The sequence below is a fragment of the Python bivittatus genome, unplaced genomic scaffold (assembly GCF_059951505.1).
Source record: "Python bivittatus isolate LINGU-HERP-01145 unplaced genomic scaffold, Pbiv_v1 ctg000020_np1212, whole genome shotgun sequence".
NCBI lineage: Eukaryota > Metazoa > Chordata > Lepidosauria > Squamata > Pythonidae > Python > Python bivittatus.
This window is the reverse complement of record NW_028277030.1, coordinates 79,290,062-79,311,399: the sequence shown is the minus strand read 5'-3', so window position 1 is coordinate 79,311,399 and position 21,338 is coordinate 79,290,062. Positions and strand designations below refer to the sequence as shown.

General features: G+C 38.2%; 1 protein-coding gene across 1 annotated transcript in view; it reads right to left on the bottom strand.

Annotated features, from left to right (window-relative positions):
* The window catches only part of SCAF8 (SR-related CTD associated factor 8), a 180,916-nt gene that overhangs the window by 64,820 nt on the left and 94,758 nt on the right, over positions 1–21,338 (bottom strand). The gene's annotated exons all lie outside the window — the stretch shown is intronic.

Here is a 21,338-nt window from a genome sequence, read left to right as displayed (position 1 = left end):
GAGGTTGGGGCAGCCTTTCTAGCTGGCCAGACGCTGAGGCGCAAAGGGGCCTCCGAGGGCATTTCCAAGCAACCTTGTTAGGAGGGTGGATGGATATATACACCCCCACGTATATAAGAACATGTACATTTAATAGAATATAAGTGTTTTTCTTAATGTGTGGATATATAAAACGGGTGACCTTGTTACAAATGGGTGAACATGTGTGTATACACACAGAAAAGCCACTTAGCCTGAATTTAAGCACTTGCTGTTCGTTCGTTTTTAACCTCAGAGAAATTAAAATTATGCTTCATTTGGTTTCTTATAGACTGCCACTTATTGTGGCTGGGAGTCCCAAAATTTGGACGGGACCCAGCTGCAATAGATGTGTCCAGTCCATTCTCATCCCGTCCTGGAAGAGATCTTAAAGGCAGGATCCCTCAACCTTCATGGGAGTTTGAAAATTACGTGAGGTATGTGAGTGTGTATGTGTTTAATACAAGTCAACACCTCCTTAAAACCCAAAAGCCAACATTATTCCTGAAGCACCTCCATTTCACTTTCTGGTCTTGCCTTTATACTTGCCCATACATATTTGTAAATCCTGGCATAAATAGTTCACCTCAACGTGCTGGTTGTATCAGTAGGTCGAACGTACCTGTATTAATGATTGTTCTGTCTTGTATGCTTTTTAGGAAAGAGCCGCTAGTCACTGGAAAGGTACCTAGATAGATAATATTTATTTCAGTCAACAAGCAGATAAAACAAAACATATATGGAAAGGTACCTATTTTGCACCCAGAAGATTCCAGTTTCAATCCTGGGCACCTTCCCCTGCCTGAAACACTGAAAAATCTATAGATGGTGTGACTAAGCTTCTTTTCTCCTGTGGTTACAAAATGTATATAGGATCTAGTCTAGCTTTAGTTTTAACTGATGGTAAAAAATCACTGACAGAAACTCTGAGGCTCATGTTTATCTAAAGAAAAAATCCATCTTTCCCCCCCGTCAAATTTTGGCCATGTTCAGACTAAGCTTTAAAGATGGCTCTTAAATTGAGACTTGCAGTTTACCATGTTTTGCAAAGAAGGAATACCTACTAACTTGTATATCTAAAAGCAGGATTTCTTAGTGTAAGTACAAAATTAACCCAGTGCTTATTTAATCATGGTCTGTGGAATCAACCTAGTTTCCTGGATTTATACACAATAAGCCACAGACTAGCCAGCCACATTTTAGTCTAGTAGGTTGCATAATCATAGTCTATGAGATACCAAATTATCTTTTAGTTGCTATATAAACTCTTAGTTAACTATGGATTAGTGTGCAACACAACGAAACAAACAACACACTAGATAGATTCTCAAATTGTTTTACAAACTAGCTGCAATAGTGTAATAGGGTAAAACATTCTGCCTAGCTAATGTGAATATTCATGTTGCTCTTTGTCTTGACGGGGTCTTTAATCACAACTGTGGTTTTTTTGTGATTATGCATGACAAGTAAGCTTAGAGTAGCCTTCACTTTCAGTTAGCACTAGTCAGAACTTGAAATCAAATAATCAATAATACTTTACCAGAAAATGGTCACCTACTACCTTTAAGGAATCATGTGGAAAAGGCTAAAAAGTCAGTATGTATGTTTGCATTACATGGCCAGAGAGGTTTAGTGTATTGTTTGAATTCACTTTCTGGGTGTCTTCACACAGGCTAAGCTATATATACCTTTATCTTAGTCCTCTGTTCAGTGCATCCTTTTAATCAAGATTCCAGATTTACTTAAGACTGGTGTGTCTTCCAAATCTGGAGTGGCTGCCATTCCCAGTTAGTCAGAATAAGCACTTGAAATTGGAATTAGTCATTGATTCATCCATTCCTGCAAGCTCAGTCTTTCATTGTTATATCTGTTCACACAAAGGCCATATGTGGAGATGAACCCTACAAAGAAAACTACTAGAAAGAATAGAAATCAAGGGAAAGAGGCAATGTTTCCCACGCTGATTCATTTGGAAATATTTAAATTAGTCTTTATACATCTGCTTTCCAGCTAGCAGACCTTGTGAGGATGGCAGCTATGCCCAGATGGAATCATGAAGGACACTTGAGTTGTAAAAGCAAAATGTCTGAAAATAACCATATACCAGTTTTATTCTGCATCCTGAAGTGTTGACCAAAACAGAAACTCCAGTGCTGGATTAGATTAATGTGGCTTTCGTTCCTCAATGACATAATCCCTAATATATGTTTTTATAGTACATTAAACCACTCCTGCCACTGCATTGCCTTGAGGGCAAGACTGTCTCTCCATTGGAATATCTTGGCCTTCAACATAACCACTATGAGATCAAATTTCAGTTGAGCTTTTATCAAAAATACCTTCTGGGTGAGATTCTGCCTTCCATATCTGTTACAGTACCGTTTTTACTTGCCACTAAATGCTGTTCTATAGTCTTACAAGATTACTTTTTGTAAATAACTTTTTCTAAGTTGTTATTCCCTAGAATTATACATGAATAGCTATCAGAAGGGAGTAGATCTCTATGGTGAATCACTGAACTACAAGCAACAGCCTTCTCTGGAAAGAGCTCTGATTTTTACCCCTCAGGATGGCACACACATATAGACAGGAAATAAAATAATTGAGCTTTCTGTTTGATTGAGTTTTTAACTCAATCATTAACATGATTTTCCTGGGCTCTGATGTGACTTGCACTGTTAGCTTTTCCTGAATTCTGGCTTGCTCAGTGCTTCAGATACAGTCTTTAGTTCATACTTTCTCCTTAGTCTGCCTATAGTCTTGCTTAGCTCCACACTTCTGTGGAAAAACTGTAATTTTAAAATGTATCCATTGGATTGCATTGGGTTTAATTTTATTTAGGAGTGACTTAGGCAGGATTCCCCCTAGTGACTTAAAGCATCTTCTAGTGTCATCCAGGTATCATGGGGGTGATATAACACCTATTACAATCACTCTTATTTTGGCATACCAATGATTGAATTACAGGTAGTCCCCAGTTTAAGAATGAGTTCTGTTCCAAGGTCTGTCCTTAAGTCGAATTTGTATGTAAGTCAGAACAGTATTATTGTATAATACTGTATAAGTAGTATTATGAAATGAACTCACACCATTGTGTATTTAACTCGAACCATTGTGTATTTAACTCAAATTTTGCAACAGTAGGCTCCGTTCTGAACTATGGCTCATCCTTAAACCAGACATTCTTAACCCAGGGACTACCTATATTCTAGAAGATGCTGTAAGTCTCTAGTGGGGATCTTTGTCTTAGTCATTTCTTGTTCTGTTCCTGTTGGAGAAACATCTAGTCTAGCTTTCTCTATGATCTTATACTGTAATTTGCCCTGACAGTGTTGAAGCTGTCCCTAGCAAAACAAAGAAAATGACGGAATTCCCCATACTAGAACACTTCAGGATTAATAATTATTCAGCATGGCCAGAAAGGAAATAACTCGCTTGCTATATAAAATTGCTAACCACAATGCCTCCACAGCAAGGAAGGGATAGTGCAAAGAATTCTATTATTCTATGTTACATGGAAAGCAGCTACAAAAAGCAGCTAATAACTTACTTTTACTGAAAAAAGGCCATAGATGTAACTTTCGCACTGTTTGCATAACATTCTAAACATGGTTTACTCAACTCAATTGCCTTGGTTGACATAACTCATTGAACCCTAAACTAACTCTATGAGCTGAATTCACATAACATGCAAGCCTCATGTAAGGCTTGGCTATCTTGTGAGAGTTAAAAATAAATAATTTTTTATTTGATTTTGGAGGGTGACAGGTGTCCTAGAACTCTTGGGTATTGTGTTGAAGAGTCTGAAAAATTGTAGACTACTCAGTAATCAGGATCATAGTTCTGAATTTTTTTTTGTTTGGTCGCATTCTCCCTAGTCTATAGATACCTGAATCAGTGCTAAATGGAGTATGTTGACTTCACAGAACTGCACTGAAAGATTAAAGATCATGTCCTTTATCTTTGTAAAGGAATTCAGCAATCTCTTGATCTGGCCTCCCAAACCATCACATGTTGGATTTTTAATAACAGAAATAGTTATGCATGTTTGAAAAGTCTTTAAAATATAATTGTAGAAAGTTCAACATTCATAAAATCACCAGAGTTCTGTGGTATTCATCATTGGCTTCATAATACCACTTGCCATTTCTGGATCTGACTTTGTCCTGTGTTAAGTAATTACTTTTCCCAAGAACTCTTATTTCTCCATATTAATCTTGAGTCCACTTTTATGATCTGATTCAAGACAGTGGCTAATATTTGGATGGGGTCTTTCATTTACATGCCATGCAGTACTAGATGAGCTATGATGAACTGTGGCTCAAGATACACTAGGAAGACAATTATTCCATTTATGTCTCTACAGAAATCTGTCAGCTTTCTTTTAAATCATTTATTTATTTATTTATTTATTTATTTATTTATTTATTTATGGCTCCTTACATGATATCAAATCAGTATGATCTAAACAGTTTAGCAATGTTTCAAGAATTATTAGAAAATACTTTGCTGATCATTTCCTGAGTAAATAAGAAGGTCTAATAACATAGGCTGAGTTCATGGATCATGCTAAGCTATAATGTGGTTCTGGCATAATATACTGTATGAAGCCAGCTATTGGGATATATAAACCAATACCAGTACCATTAAGGACCCACTATATGTCCTGACTATTGTAAAAATGATGTATCAACAAAACAGGATAGATCTTTACTCATTACAGTCTTACACAAGAGACCTTGGAAAAGGTGTGCAGCTGATTTGGATGACTTGAGAGGTTGAGACTCTTTGACGTCATAGACTACTAATCTAAATTTATTGAGTTACTGATATAACATTACCTGCAGCAGCACTGTTGAAAAATTGAAGAATACTTATGCTTGCTTTGGCATTCTGGATGACCAGTGCAATTCAATTTATAGCAGCAGGATTTCAGTCATTCTGAATACCTTACCATTTTCATCATATTACCACTAAACCTTATTGCCCTCAAGCAAATAGTGAAGTAGAGAAAACACTACAGATTGCAAAGAAAGCCTTGATAAAGAATGATTCAAATAATGTTTCTGTAAACTACAGGCCAACACATTTAAATATAGGCCAGCAGAATAGGTAATGGATAGAAAAATCAAAATGTCCTCCTACTACTTGATGTTATGATTTTTAAAAATCATATTTACAGTATCTCAAATCTGTACAATTTATAATCCACTGGGCTAGAGTCTTGCCATAGCCCACAATCTCTCAAAACATGTCTTAGTCCCCAGTGCTTTGATAGTGTTACCAGAATTCCTAAGTGTACATGATTAAATGTTGCACTATGATCATCCCCTTAGATCATCTCCACAGAGGGACATCTCCTTATGCCATAGCTATACTTATCAGATGAGATATTCATTAGCAGGGATATATTCTAGAGTTCATCTAGAAAAACTAGCCTGCACTACCACAGAATCAAATACCTAGCAATGCAAAGGATCTGCAAGCTCTAGTAATAAAAGTCAAAGAGCATAGTGAAAAAAATGGGATTAAAATTAAATATAAAGAAGACCAAACTAATGACAACAGATGTAACAACTAGCTTAGAATTGACAGTGAAGATGTTGAAGTGGTGGATAGCTTCTGCCTTTTAGGATCAGCCATCAACAGTAAAGGAACAAGCAGCAAAGAAATACCTTTGGCCTTGGAAAATATATTCAAATGCCATGATGTGTCTATTTCCTACAAAGATCACAATTGTGCAAGCCATGGTATTCCCTGTGACACCCTATGGAAGTGAATATTGGACTTTGAAGAAACAGAATAGGAAGAGTACTGATGCTTTTAAACTTTGGTGTTGGAGAAAACTCTTGAAAGTCATTGCTGGCTCTTAGTGACCAAATAGATAGATTTCCTCTATGACAATCTGTCCCTAAGCTATTTGTTCAGGTCTTCCAATAGTGCATTCATTGCCACTGTAACTGAGTCCATCCACCTCGTTGCTGGTTGTCCTCTTCTCTTTCCTTCCACCTTTCCCAGCATTAGAGCATTGTCCAGCACGAGGGCAGGTTATTTGAGGACCGCCTCTCTCTAATTATTTCTAACTCTCCCATTAGATCTGGCAGGAAGGCATGCTACAGGTCCTATTGATTAAAGAATGTGATTTTATGGGACCCAGAAAGTATGCCTTTTCTGTTGCAATGCCAGTTCCAACTGGTGGTATGAATGGAGAGAGTTCAGCCTGATGGGATCTTATGTGTGAATCCCTGCTGGACTTGGTTCTCACCCAGCTACTTTTTAAACATTTTCATGAAGCCACTGGGATAAGATAGCAATCAGTTCATTATGCGGAAACATCAATGTGCTGATGACAACTAATTGTATACTACCACCTTGGGTCAATCTATGATGCAGTCGAGGTCATGTTCTGGTGCATGGAGGTTGTTGGGGTCTGGATGGAAATAAACAGGGTGAAGTTGAACCCAAGCAAGATGGAGCTTCTGTTTATTCAGTTAGGTTCCCTGTTAGCTCTAGCATGTCTCTTGAAGAGATAGCATTACCCCAAAGAGAGCATTTCTGTGGCTTGGGGGCCCTCCTGAACTCACAGCTACTGCTGATGGGCAGATGGAGGCTGTAGCCAGGAGGGCCTTTGGTCAAGGAGCTGTCTGAGAACATAGTTGTTATATTAGCTACTGACTACCATAAAGATACAACATCTAGTAAGGATGAACCAATAGAAGAGAATATATGTAGCTCAGGGCTGAACTGTGGAGTCCTTGGGGTTCTCTGAGCTTCGTTGTTTTCTTGCAGATGTTACATTACCCAGCTAGGTAACTCTCTAGTACACGAACTTTTAGAAAAAAAGAGAGGTATACCAGCATAGCATCTATAAGAGAACCTAGTTGGATAATTATTTTTATAATTGTTGAATTGCTGAATTATTATATTGTGGATATTTTATGTTAATATATTTTGTAAACTGCTGAGAGCTGCACTTTCGAAACCTAATCTAATCTGTCTCTAAATATGCAAAATTTCAAGTGGACTGGTTTATAATCAAACTTGCAGTTTCCCCGCTTTAAGTTTTATGGTCTAAAAATGCAACAGCAAAACGGCTTCCAAATTCACCAGAGACAATTAGGCAAGTAAAGTGTAAAAATAAACTGGATCAAAGCCAATGTCATAGTCCATTAAGCAGCCTATTCTTGGATTTGGTTTAGTTATTCCTGAGTGCTAAATCCAAAAATGCTCAGTATTAGGGTTTAACAAAATTAGCCAACATTCAATTCTGGTAGGTACCAATCCCATCTTGAACCTTTTTTAAAAAGGCCAAATAATTGATAGATTGGACCAATATGAAAAGACAATGGATGGTCAAAATGGTTTAGTGAAAATGGCTGTGTTAAGCCATAATGTGGTGTTTTGGGGTTTTATCTTAGTATAAGATAATGAACCCAATCTAACTGTGGTTTATAAACTGTTTGTGAGCCAGATCATTCTGGATTAACAAGGTATGGTAAAATAAATGCAAAGGAATGTAGACCTGGCCTAGGGAATGGGGAAGGACTGAGCGAACCATGAAGGGGGGCACTTTCAGAAAATATTACTCAGTCTTGAGAAGGAAGAAAGTGTGAAGAAGAAATTCAAAACCCTGCCTTGATTTTGTTTGGTATAAGATTGTTTGGTATAGAGAGAAATTTTAACAAGCTGTTAAGATTCTGTAATTCTACCCTATAACATTAAGGAGCATTCCTGACATTTCTGCCTTGCCTGCTTCTGACCTGGGTTCCCTCAAGGGGCTGACGACAAATCACACTTAGAACAATATGTAAGCCACTGTTCTGATCAGAACACCTTAGAAGAGAAGAGCATATAAGGGTCAAATATACTGTATCTGTGTCAAATCAAGTCAGCGTATTTAAGTAGGTTATTTTTTAACAAAGCCATTTATTTATAGTGACCTGGTTTATCCTTTTCAAAAATAGAGCTGTTTCCTCTGGTTTTCAATTACATTTACATTCATGTATTTCTTACAACCTCCCTACTGTTGACATTCTCCTGACCCATGTAACCTCGAGCTAAATTCCGAACACGAGGCTTAGTCCAGCAGCCCCCAAAGAGCACCGCTTTCTAGGAAACTGCACAAGCGTGAGCCAAGGGATTGGAAGGACTCTTGCTTTGAGGTGTCCTATGTTGTGCACAGTCTCTTTGACATCATGTCTGTTTCGTCCAGCCTTGCTTGCTGCCCTGCTTTGCTGAGAGACACTTCCTGGACAGAAAAATGAAGACAGATGCTGGGTGATGATTTCCCCCCACCCCCGCCCCATCCTCACACATTTCTGAAATGTCACTCATTGAACTGGCACTTCACTCAGAATACAAAAGGCACACTGCCTACAGAGTGGCACCCTTCCAAATTGCTATTAGGGTAATTGCTTAGCTGAGACAGCTCAGGCAAAGGTTGGGCAGACTTCATTCTTTTTATCAAATGTACAGCCTTTGATGTGAACTCCGAAGTTTTTCCTCCCTGTTAAGGTTGTTATTACAGGTTTGTGTAGTCAAACAACAAAATATAAAAATCAGATGACCCTCCAGCAACTGTAGAGTTTCCAGCTGATTTATACAAGCTAAGCCTTAATTTATTTAATTGTGGTTTACAAGCCACACTGGCCAAGTTTACCCAACAGGCTAATTCACAAAGAAAGAAACCATATTTCTTCTATCATGACTAGGAGCCACTGATTGCCCTACGCATGCTGATTTTCTCTCATTCTCTTTTAGAAGTTCTTAAGCTCATGATAGCTATATTTTGTGGGAGTAAGGCCATGATAGCTGTAGCAGATAAAAGGAAGTAAAGAAATAAATCTCTATCACTTTTTCCCCTTCTTGCTGTTATTTTTTTATTTTTTTAAGCTATAGTTCCCCAGACATTATTGACTTATGGAGAATTGCTTTAAACTTTTAGACATTTTGGCTTCTCTGTTCTTCAGCAGCTGGACTTCTACAAGAGTGGAACCACTAGGAAAATTAACTACCTCAAAGTACCTCTGGAGGCACTCCAACATCAGGAGTATCTATACATAGCAAAGAGCATCAGCATAGTTTAGTTCTCCGTTCAGTCACTCCAGGTTTACACTAGTTGTGGATATTTAAGACAAACAAAACTGCATCAGCATAAAAAAAAAAAAGGGTGTAATGGAGTGGAGAATTAGACCTTCCAAAGCTGACTTACTCTCACAGAATGTGGCAGAGCTGTATGCCTGATGTTTGTTTCTAAATCATACTGCTGATGAATTTGTCAGAGAAAAACTCCTGAAATTCACAGCTGCTTTCTCTCCCATTAAGTAATTCTGGAAAGATAACTACCCTAAGAGCCACAGTAGCTGCTCTGTATGTTTCTCCCCCAATGTTCCTGCATTTTGAGCAGGACACAGTTTATCAGTAATGTTTGCTCCCAGGCCTAATCAAATCTTTTGGATTTTACAAAGGGAAAAACAAAGCTTGAGTATGCCAGAAAGCTTTGGGCAGAGATGACAGAAATAAGTCTAGACATCAGAGTTGTATTTTAGCTCAGCACAAGAGCTAACATATTTACAATCTCTCTCAGTAATTGTCTCCTTACAAAAAATTATGTTGCCTTTTGCTGCAGGTTCTTCAGTAAATTACAGAGACTAGGAATGGGACACTCAAGTGGTAGAATTGTGGATTACTGCAGACTGAAGCTCTTTTAAATGTTCACCATGCTAAAAAGAGCTAGGATTTACTTTTGATAAACTACCATTGTCAGAACTCCAGAGTGAAAATCCAGTAAACCATAACTGATTCATTTCAAACATGTAATCTACAAACCATGGTTTCTGAAACTGCTTTGCTGAAATCAGCCACCATTAGTATTTAGAACTCTTCCAAATCTAAAAGATGCAACTAACAGAAATTGACTGTCAGCAGAAGTAAAAATCCCAAAATCCCCCTCTCACCTACATGCAATCCCAATGCTTGCTTCAAATTATGTTAGATCATGGTTGGGGGAGACCACATGGTAGCCTCCATATGTTTTGGATTCTAACTCCCCAAATATCTTTCAACAGCCCAGATTTTCTGAGGCTAATGGAGGTTATAGCCCAATGGAAGATTTGCCTCTCTTCAGTTTAGTGCAATGCCTAATTTGGAGCCAATTGTAACATATGATCTCCAATGTATTTTATTCAGGGGTAAACTCTTTCTGGTTCAAAAAGGTTTAAGATGGGGTAAAAAAAGGTCCAGGCCATACAAATGCTTTCCCTCATTGCAACAGACCTCTTTCAATGGATTTTCACAGCCCTGAAATCAAGTTGTGTCCTGGCAAAGTAGTTTAAATATTTTTATTTTTTCTCATGCACACAATCTTACATGCTGTATTCCTTAAAAAAAATCCAAAGCCTCAGCATGAAATAGAAAACAGTATTTAAATATTCCGGGGCAAGGGATACATACACGAGAAAAAAATCAAGGGATGCATTAGTAATTTGATTTACTGCTTTTCAAAAGCCATCACATACCTAAGTAAGCTGTATGAGCAAACACAGATGTGTCAGCACATGGGGGCGTGTGCAATTTCACACATATTTGCCTGCACATTTTTACAATGCATTTTAAAGAGGGAAATGAGAACTGCTTCTCATTAAGCATTTGTGAGCCTTCTATGTCTAATTTAAAGGCAAGTTGGAATCTTTGAAATGCAAGTTCACCCCTCCTTTTCAGGTTTGAGCTACAAAGCTGCTAAATGAGTATACTTAAGGTCTCAATTGCTTGATAAAAGTGCAAGTACATTGATTGACAAGAGCCAGTTTGGTGTATTGGTTAAGGGCACTGGGTTCGAAACCAAAAGACTATGAATTCCAGTCTTGCCTTAGACATGAAGCCAACTGGGTGACTTTGGGCCAGTCACTCTTTCTCTAGGAAAGAGACAAAAGCAAACCACTTCCAAAAAATGGACTTAACCATTAAAACACATTTTCACAATATACTTGAATATTGAATTGTATTGCCAAATACAGGGAATATGAGATACACATATTACTTATATATGAGTTATGGATTGTAATAGAAGTCTTTATTTATTTATTTTTCTGTCATTGTAAAATCAAAATTTTGTTCCCCAACCTAAAGATGAATCACTTCACAATGCAAAATGAATTTGACAAATCAACATTCATAGCCAGAGGTTTCACAATCATTTGCATAATGTTCAGTCTCTCCAGTGTGATGAGAATCAGAGACATGGTTATCTTCTCATTTTTTCCCAGCCTTCTAAAACTGTGTATGACAGAAGGTACAGCAAGAGATAAAACAGTAAATGTAATGATAAATTTTATCAGGTGCATAAAACTTAGTGAGAGGCAGCCTTAAAACTACAGCTATATACAGCAACAAAGAAAAAACAAAGATCACAGAAAACAATTTAAAATTGGGTCAGTTAGTTCTGCTATTTCCAAACATTTTCCATGGGCGAATGATGACTCTCCATAGACTCAGGTTCAGGCTATTCTCATATCATCTACAGAAATGGTTTTGCATGGAGCAAAACCAAGCTGACTTAAGATATTTTGCTGCCTAAGGCAGAGTACTGAATTATGGTTCCACCCACCAAGTCACATGTAACGCGACTGGCAAATTATTTTGATATCTATAGTGTATTTGGTTTTGGTATTCTATGTCCACCTTAAACTAACAATAACGTACAATTTGCTACAGTTTCATTATACCCAAGATCACTTGCTGGAGACAGTTGCCTCACTGCCTAAGGATAGGATAACCTGATCTGGAGATTCTGAAGAACCAAACCTGAGACCTTTCTCCAGTACTGAGCTATGGTTGTTGCCCTCAGAGATGCTGGGACTATTTTGCATTGTTCTAAGCCTCCTCAAATGGAGAAGAGGACCAGGAAGATCAGAAGGAGGCACCCCATGAATCAGACTGTGTATTGCCAGGCTGCTTCTGTCTGGGGCTAGCAAACCAGAAGCCTCCTCCATCTAGCTTCCAGGAATGCAGGCATCTAATGATCAAGCATCAGAAGACAAGGAGGCATAGTAGTGTCCAACTACACTGAGAGATAGCTGGTCTTGAGTGAACTACTCCAGAGTACTCTGTCCAAGGAAGCAAGACCTGATCAGGGCTAGCTATATCTAGCTGGGGCGAGAAACTGTAACTATTTAGGGAGTAACCTGAACTTGGTAAAATTACTGGAAGAAACCTAGTTAGTAAAGGCCTTTGTGATTTCTTGTTTGTAAAACTCCTAACTGCAAACTCTTTCTGGATTATCTGGTGTTATCACTGTCTTTTCTCCCTCTGATGCTATTTTCCCAGTGAATCGGCCTCAGTGTTGATGAAACCTTGGCTGAATTTATGATTGTAAGACTTGCCTGATACATTAAATACAGCTTTAAAAGAAGAGCCACCATTCATGCGGCTGGAATGTTAATCTTTTTTTTTTTTCAGAAGCATTTTATTTATTTTTATTTATATAATAGATTCATACCCCTGCTTTCTACTCTAATAAGACCTGATGACAGTTAAGGAAATTTTAAAAACACAACAAAAAATAGAATCTATAAAGACACAAAATAAAATTAATACTAAAATAAATTAACAATTGAAGGTGAAAAAATGCTACTTTCTAAATCCTAAGAAGAGAGGCTAAATTCACGATGGCTGATGATACGCAGAATATTTTTTCTGCTGAGAACATGACTCAGTCTGCACAAGGCCATTGAAATTAATGAAACAGTATAAGAAAGTCCTCATGAACAGTGATATGAGGTTTTACAATGACAGACATCCCCTAGCCTTGTCCTGGGGTCCAAACTGTTAGTCATAAATTCATTATTTCATATATATCCATATTGTTGCATATCTGAAGATTCCTTAGGCACTTTGTAAACCCCAAAGCAAAACCACCATACAAACATAAAGGACTGTCAAATTAAAAAAGCCCAGTGAGGGCCTGTTGGTGGATTAATTTGCTATGGCCTTGCCTGCAATTGATCTGGTGGCCACTTAATGCTCATCTTTTTCAGCACCGAAGCATCTGTGCTATGCAGCCTTCCTGAACCTGGCAATCTTTTTCACCATTCCCAAACAGCACAACCATTATGTCTGCTGGCTGTGAATGATGGGATTTGTAGCCTATCCACTTGAGGGTGCCAAGTTGGAAAAACTTCCTGTAATAGGTGGATGGTGCCAAGTTATTTCATATCGGTCATTTCTGTAGAAAGGTTACAGGTCGCATTCACCTGCCACAGTATATATGCAAGAATTGTGATGCAAAGTCAGTTAACCTCTAAAAAAGTAAAATGTCTCCAGGCTCACTGGAACTTTATAAAGCTACTACAGATGGAAATTAACTACAACACACTACAGCTGCTGCTTATTCATTGCAAAATGCTATCAGGGAAGAGAGGAAGATTTGCTGGTGGGAAGTACAAATTGTACAGAGGTTACTCTAGTAGAATTCTCTTAAAAGCATGAAGTTATATATTCCCAAGTTCAGCTGCACCTGAACATTTGGACATAGTGGAGAACATGTGGAGCAGGAGAAGAGCAAACTAACTCCACCAATTTAAGAGTTGAAAACTGGGAAAGAACTTCTTGTTTCATGGAAGCGCCTGTCCTTGACTAATAGCTAGCTGCCATTTCCAATCCCTCTGAACCATGGCGGCTGTTGTTTTGTGAGCTATCCAGGGTATGGCATATCAATTGGGCAGCCATATAAGTCTTTTAAATTAAATAAATAGATACATAAATCTAAAAATGACAATACTAACATTAATGACCAAACTATTTGTGACCAAAGGAATAAGTTAGGACAAGGGATATGGAAGGAGAAAAAGAAAACATTGCAGCAATTCACAAGCTAACTCGTTCTAGATATTTGCAAAGTTTTAGAGCCTGGACAGCGTGGCTTCATCTACACTTTTTGTATGATAATCTCTATGGTTTCAGTTACTTCAGTATGTGGTATGCCAGTCATTATGTGCTTGGAGGACTTGCTTATTCTGTTGGCTAGGGACCTGGACTTTTGACCCAGTCTTGCCATGATGGCATTGCCACTCCTAGGCTTCCACCTATTTAGCTTAGAGAAGGAAAGATGTGGTCCTTTGGTTTCCTTCTTTTTCTTCCTCCTCTCTTGAAAAATGCAGTTTTCCTGCACAAGGAAATCTCAATATTAATTTCTTCATCCATTTGTGCTGATCTAGAATTAATTTCTTTGCCCTCTTGATCTCTCTTCCACTGCACCAGACTGAACCATGATGATGTGCTGTTTCACTCCCATTTCCAGAATCAAGTATTCCATGTTTCCTATTCATTTATCCTTGCGTAGTCTAGCACTGCTCTCTATGTCACCATTCATATCTATTTTTGTGCTTCCTCCTCACATAGCTACCTTCCTTTGCATTCCCAAGCATATAATTTAGATGTTTTAAGCAAACACCAGCATTATTGATTTCTGGATATAATTTCCTCTAGAACCTGCCCACAGGTGCTGTGGATAGCTAGTCTTCAGATACGTCTGCCTGCTTTTCTTTGTCTAGCTAGAGCTAGACAAGAGAAACATTTTGCAAATGTACTCCCAGTATAGTAAGAGGCTGAGTTATACATAACATTTAAAATGTTTCCTTTAATTCTTTGTACTGGATAAGCACCACAAACTCATATGTGAGTGAACTAATAGGACTAAGGTCAAAGGATTTTGAGTTAGATCATTCATCTACATCATTTTCTTTTTTAAAAAAACTGGGCTACAGATTGTTATTGTCGGCCCTTCAAGGTAGATCAGACTAGGAAACCAATGGATTGTAGGTCAGGACTACTTTTATTGTAAAGCTATAGTAACACAATCTTACAAGTCTGAATGTGCTTACCCCCTCCCCCTTTATCTTTATGAGAACTAGAGAGGGTCGATGGGACTATCCATTGTTGTTGTTGTTGTTCTTGTTATTATTTGTAGTACTATTAGTTAAAGTGTGTGTGTGTGTGTGTGCGCACACCTTCATGTCAGTGTTGACTCCTGACAACTGCCAGGACAAGTCCGTACTGTTTTTTGGCAAGATTTCAGAAATGGGTTACCCTTGCCTGCTTCTTAGGGCTGAGAGAGAGTGACTTGCCCAAAGTCACTCAGTTGGCTTCATGCCTAAGGCGGGACTGGAACTCCCAGTCTCCCAGTTTCTAGCCTGATGCCTTAACCACTACACCAAACTGGCTCTCATTAGTTAAAGTAGTATTTATTAAATTATTTTCATATAATAAATGTTTGGGGGTCAATGAACAGTCTGAAACTTCATGAAGGGGTCAATGAGCTGAAGAGTTTGGGGAACCCTGGTCTAGTCTGAGATGTTTATTCAGGTTATATTCCTGCCCTGGACTCAGTTCTCTTTTACTTGACCATTGTCTTGGTAGTGGCTTCCTGTCCCTCAAGGCCATTCCCTCTGTCCTCTACATCACTTCCCTCATCAGCCTCAATCTCCCCTCCCATGTTCCCAGAAAAATCTGAGTCATGGGAGTGAAATGTAGATGTGCTGCTCCTTCTTTTAGTAAACTTAGCACAAAAGTCACCTTGGTGTGATCTGTAGGAAACTCTGCTGGTCTGCCAGCCATAAACAGTTCACATTGAGTCAGGAATTGGTTCTGGTTTCTTCCACGTTTTTCTGGCAATCTTCCATGAGAACAGAGAAACACCACCTGTGCTGTAGGGTATTGCGCTACCTTGGGTTGAGGCAAATTCTGCCCAACTGTTGTGTTAGCTGCATCGTGGCATTTTGTGAATTGGTTATTTGTACATCCACTTGCTGCAAGCATTGCAATAATGCAGTGGTGAGGTGCTCGGTGAATAGCGGTGTGCCCTGAGGATCAGAGGCCATCTCTAGTAACCAAAGTGAGATCTTCTGCCTCTCTAGAAAGAATAGGAGACTTGCAAGATTGATCAGTCCTTCAAGGCCATTCCCTCTTCCCTCTATAGGGCAATATCTAGCCAGTGATGCACTGGAGCAAACATGTATTGGTTTGCGAGAGCCAATTTTTAAAATTTATTGAATTTTATGAGCCCTTTGAGAGCAGAGCTGAGCTGTGACACCTAGCATGCCAATCAGCTGTTTGATGGCTAGCAGGTTGGTGTGGCGGCAGTGGAGCTGGCAGAGCTGATTGCTATACAGGTAGCCCTTGTTGAATGACCATTTGTAGTTACGACGGCACTGAACAAGGGGGACTTAAGATGGGTTCTCAAAGTTCCAGTTGTTGCAGCATCACCATGGTCATGTGATCGCGATGCAGGCACTTGGCAACTGGCTTGCAATTATGATGTCACAGTGTCCCACAGTCATATGATCGCTATTTGCAACCTTCACTGCCGACTTCCAATAAGCAAAGTCAATGGAGAAGCAATGTCACGACTGCTCAGGATTTGCCTAACAAAGGCAACTGGGACTGCCACAACTGCAGTTGTAAGTTGGCGCAGTCACATGATGCTGCACTTTACGACCGCATTACTTAGTGACAGAATTGCTGGTCCCAATTATCACAGTTAAGCAAAGACTACCTGTACATTTATCAGCACAGCATTGTATCTAGCCTATGTGTTACAATTCTGCTGTAATCAAAGGAAGTCCCCCCTCGTTAGATTGGAACATTGGTTTCCTAAATCTATACTTTATCACAGTCTTGCAATAATGGTGAGATCCATACCTATCTTTGACATTGCCAACCTGATATACTGGATATATCGTTTTACAACTGGAAGCACTACAATATCAATTGTGCGTTTCGAACATTCCAGTTAAATATTTTTTTGGAAAAATGCAATATCTCAGCGGTTACTCATGATAGCAATTACAAGTGGTGATTTGAAGGATTTGTGCATGTATTGAAGCATCTGAGAGAAAAAGGGATGGAAGCTGTATGAATGACCAGAAAGTAGGAAATGCCAGCTGTTGCATGAATTTCCACAGCGAAGAAGACACTGGAATAGTTTGTGCAGTTATGGGATTTATGAAATCATCTATGTGGATCATGCAGGAGAGAAAAATTAGTTTGCCTGATGGGGAAGCAGTGGGCATTTCTTCCTTGATTGTGGTTATTACTTTTTCAGCTTCGGCCAACATGGCGATATCTGCCATATCCTCTGTTTACAGTTTGGGTCACATTGCCTTTCTCCATGTGGTCATATAGCCACAGCCATGGGGACAATGAGATCTGAGGTAGAACATGTGCAGAAGGTATCCTGGTTCAATCACCAGTATTTGGGTAGAAAATAAAAACAGTGGATGGTTGAATCTCTGTGCCCACCTTCAGCAAAATAAGCAGAGGTGGTATGGAGTGTTGTGCAAGAAAATCAGCCACAAAGGATGACAGGTAGCATTATGATGCAGATTATATCTTCCATGGAAGTCAGTATGTTTATGCATGAATAGCTTCCAGCAGTACTTTAGAAGAGGACTCACAACAGATCCACAAAATTCAAAATATGCTCACCAGACTAAAAAAGTCTTGGAACCACTGTTTTAGACTATCCTTGCATGCAGGGGGTTTGGATGGTCAAACAACAGTGTAATCTTCTAAAGGAGTTAGAAGTTAGACTTACTTGTCATTCTTGTGCCAATAAGGCGTACCTAGAAACCCTACTCAATTCTCAGTTAATTAATTTAAACATCCAATTTATATTGGCTACGCTAAATTCAAAACTCTTCAAAGTATAAACAATCCTTCTTCTAGAATTCTCCTATTCCAAACAGACAGATTCTTCAATCCTTTTAAAATCTTAAATAAAAAAAAAAACACTTCGATTTTATCACTACATATTTCTGTTATGATTCACAATAACAAGTATGCCTAGGATTTGCTGTGAAAATTCAAGTGATTTGATTAGAACTATTGTTTTGTTTTGAAGGATTGGCCATGTGTTAATCAAAAAGCATTTCTCACCATTCCATCTTTATAAAAGCAAATTCAAAACAAAGCTGCCAACTGAGTTGTAATTATTTAAACTTCAACAATGAAAAATCTTCTGAGCTTTAAAAACAACATCAGGAAAACAGTAGAAATAAATAAATGAGGAATCTATGGGGGCAGTGTGTTTTTATTTCTTCTATCAGAATAGTTTAGAATAATGTGCTTCATGTGTACTAATACACAGCTGATATATGAAAAAGGCAAGATATACTGTAAGTTGGAAGATAGCACCCTCTTATGTTAACAGAAGGAATCACAACCCTATAAATGAAGATAGTTTTTATAGTCTACTAATTGCAGCACCAAGCAAAGTTTAGCTGACTTTACCGAGTCAATAGGTATTAACCAGGACAGTTAAATGAAATGTCCTTTTTACCAGAATGACAAAAATTGGGGTTAAATAGACTAGAAAGGACCCTGGAGGTTTTCTAATACAATCTACTTTTCAATGCTTATTTGTAAGTACTGAAAATATTTCCAAGCACATCTCTGTATGGGACATTTCTGCATGTAAGTCCAGAAAAGAATAATGTGGCATTTTTAATTCCTTTAGCACTTATAAAATTCACTGTATAGAATAATCGCCCAGAGTCACTCTGCAGTGAAATGGGTGGTAACAAGTTTGAAATATAAATAAATATAAATTAATTAATGTTTGTTTCATTATAATGGATTTCCTTTACATTCTGTGAGAGGCATAGCTTTAGCTGACCAAGTGCACTCAACTAGGGGAGGAGGCAAGTATAACACTTTTATATACAAAATCTTTGATGAGTGAAAACCTGTCATTTTCAGCCAATGGGACAATATTACAGATTAAATGGGCATTCGTATTTTATTGGCCAAAAATCAAAAGATATGGGTGAACTAAGGCTAATTAGCACAACAATCTGCCCATCCTGTAAGATCTAGGAGAGAGGCCTTGCTGAAGGTCCCATTCCATCCACAGGAACTTCTTAATGGTGGCACCTCTCCTACGGGATAACTTGCTCCCATATTCTATATATGGATCACCACTTCCCTCATGAGCTTCCCCAGATAACTGACAACCTGGGCCAGGGAGAAAGTATTGGGGAGATGTTAAATTTGTGATCTGTCCCTTTTGGGTTGCACCTCTATGGTTTACCTTGTTTTTGGCTTTTATACTATATATCCCACCATAGCAAGGTGGTACACTAGAGATTCTAGTGGGCTATACAATGTCCGATGAGGAAGAAATCTGCTCAGCAAGAATACTTGATGAATATAAGCAAAGATGGAGTCTAGGTTAGAAAGATACAATTTTATTTTGGGAATTTGGTGGAAAACCCTCTATAATTTAGGAAAGTTATTTAGCCTGTGTTTTAAGTAGGAATTGGCACATTTCCAACCAATCCCTCTTCTGCTCCAACCCAATTTAATAGGATTGTTAACAACAATTATATAATTGTACAACATCAATTCAACTGAATGTCCTATTTTGTTACCAATCAGGCTATCTTTATCAAACTTTTAAATTCTCTGTGCTTCTTACTCCTGCATCCCAGTAATATCTAAGAAAAAAGGACCCATTGTTGTTTCTTCTCCTGAGAGAAAAGATGGTTGTAGCAAATTTGGGTTATTTGGATTTTAAAAGGGGGATTTGGGGGGATGGGTAGGAACAGATTTGGGAAAAGGATAACATCTCTCACTCTCCTTTCTTATTTATAGCAATGCAGTATGAAATGATATCTAGAACACCCCACCCCAAATGTTTCCAGCCTTTGATACTTCCACCAGGCTTCCTGCCCACCCAACATTTGAGGGTTTTTTTAAAATAAAAATTAAAATAGCCCTGTGTATGGGGGGAGTGCTCTCTTGTTGAATGTTATTTCCCTTGTCAGATAATTTCTTGTTTGTTTTTATTTCCTTGTGGAATATTGCAGTGGTTTTAACTGCCATGCTGTGTTTATATTACTTATTTATTCTGTTTTGTTTTGACACCTGGATACTTAAAACGATGTTTAAAAGCACTGTTAGCCGCTTTGCTTATCTTGTAAATTGGGAACCAAGATTTAAATTGCTGGAATTAAGTAAGTAAAAAGTGGATGATTTTATTATGTATGAAGATTTTATAAACACAAAGATCAGTTAAAATTTTTGAGAAGGAACCCAATTTTCTGTCAGATAAAAATGTTAAAACTTGGGACAATTTCCTTCCTAATTCTATGGATCCTGAGAGGAATGTTCAGAAGGAAGGTTTCTTGCCTTCCTGAAACAACTTGAATTCCCTAAAAAGCTTCTAGAATGTCAGCAGCACTACCTGCATTACGCGTGGAGAAGGAATTGCCGTAAATAACTGAAATCTGACAAATGTGGGGTTACTTCCCATAATATAACAATTCCATATCTCACATTGTTCTGAGAAGTCTCTTTTTGTGAGATTTAATTTTTCTTTCCTTCCTTCCTTCCTTCCTTCCTTCCTTCCTTCCTTCCTTCCTTCCTTCCTTCCTTCCTTCCCTCCCTCCCCCCCCCCCTTTCTTTCTTTCTTTCTTCTTCTGGAAGTTGCAGGGGAAAGAGATACAGGCAGGACACTTTTATTCCATGATCCTCATTAGCTTAGTAGTCAAGTAATATCTACTTTGTGTATCAATACAAACAGTGAGATCTTAGAACAATGCACTATCATACTTGATTTTGGAGCATAGATCCCCTCCCTAAGAATTACAAAAGTATATCAGAAACTTGGGAGTGATTTCTTCCCTTCTGAAAATACTAGCTGTAACTTGAAGCCTCACTGTATCTATGGATTTAGTATGTTTGATATTCAAACAATTCTGCGTTAACTGTCTTCATTTAAATTTAATTGAAAATTATGCCAGATTTTTTTTTAAAAAAACCCTGCCCATGAAAGAACCCTTCAGCCATCACTCATTTTATTTTAATGTGAATATAATATTGTTCTAATTGTGTAAGTATTGAATCAATTCAACTTAACTAAGTCAACTGATATTATGTAGGAAGTTAACCTTGCCTTGTGTCCAACTGAAATCCCCAGAGGACAATGGCATTTGAAAGCTAGTCTTTGAAACTTCAGAAAGGGAAAAAAGGAGGGTAGACCTTGTAAATATTTATACATTATTCACAAAGGCTGGCTTGTCCAGATGCTGAGGAGTGAAGACTTTTGAATCATAGATTTATCCAGAAAACAAAAACTTTCAACCTATATCCTTGCCAGAATACCATTCTTCAACATATGGAGGCTCTTTTGCAGCTCCGGCTGGACAGCATGACTTAGAGGACAGCCATGGCAAGAAGTGGCAAAATACTTTGGGCACCATAGAAATAAATAAACATCAAGTCTATGAATAATACAATGAGCATAATATTGCCATAATTATGCA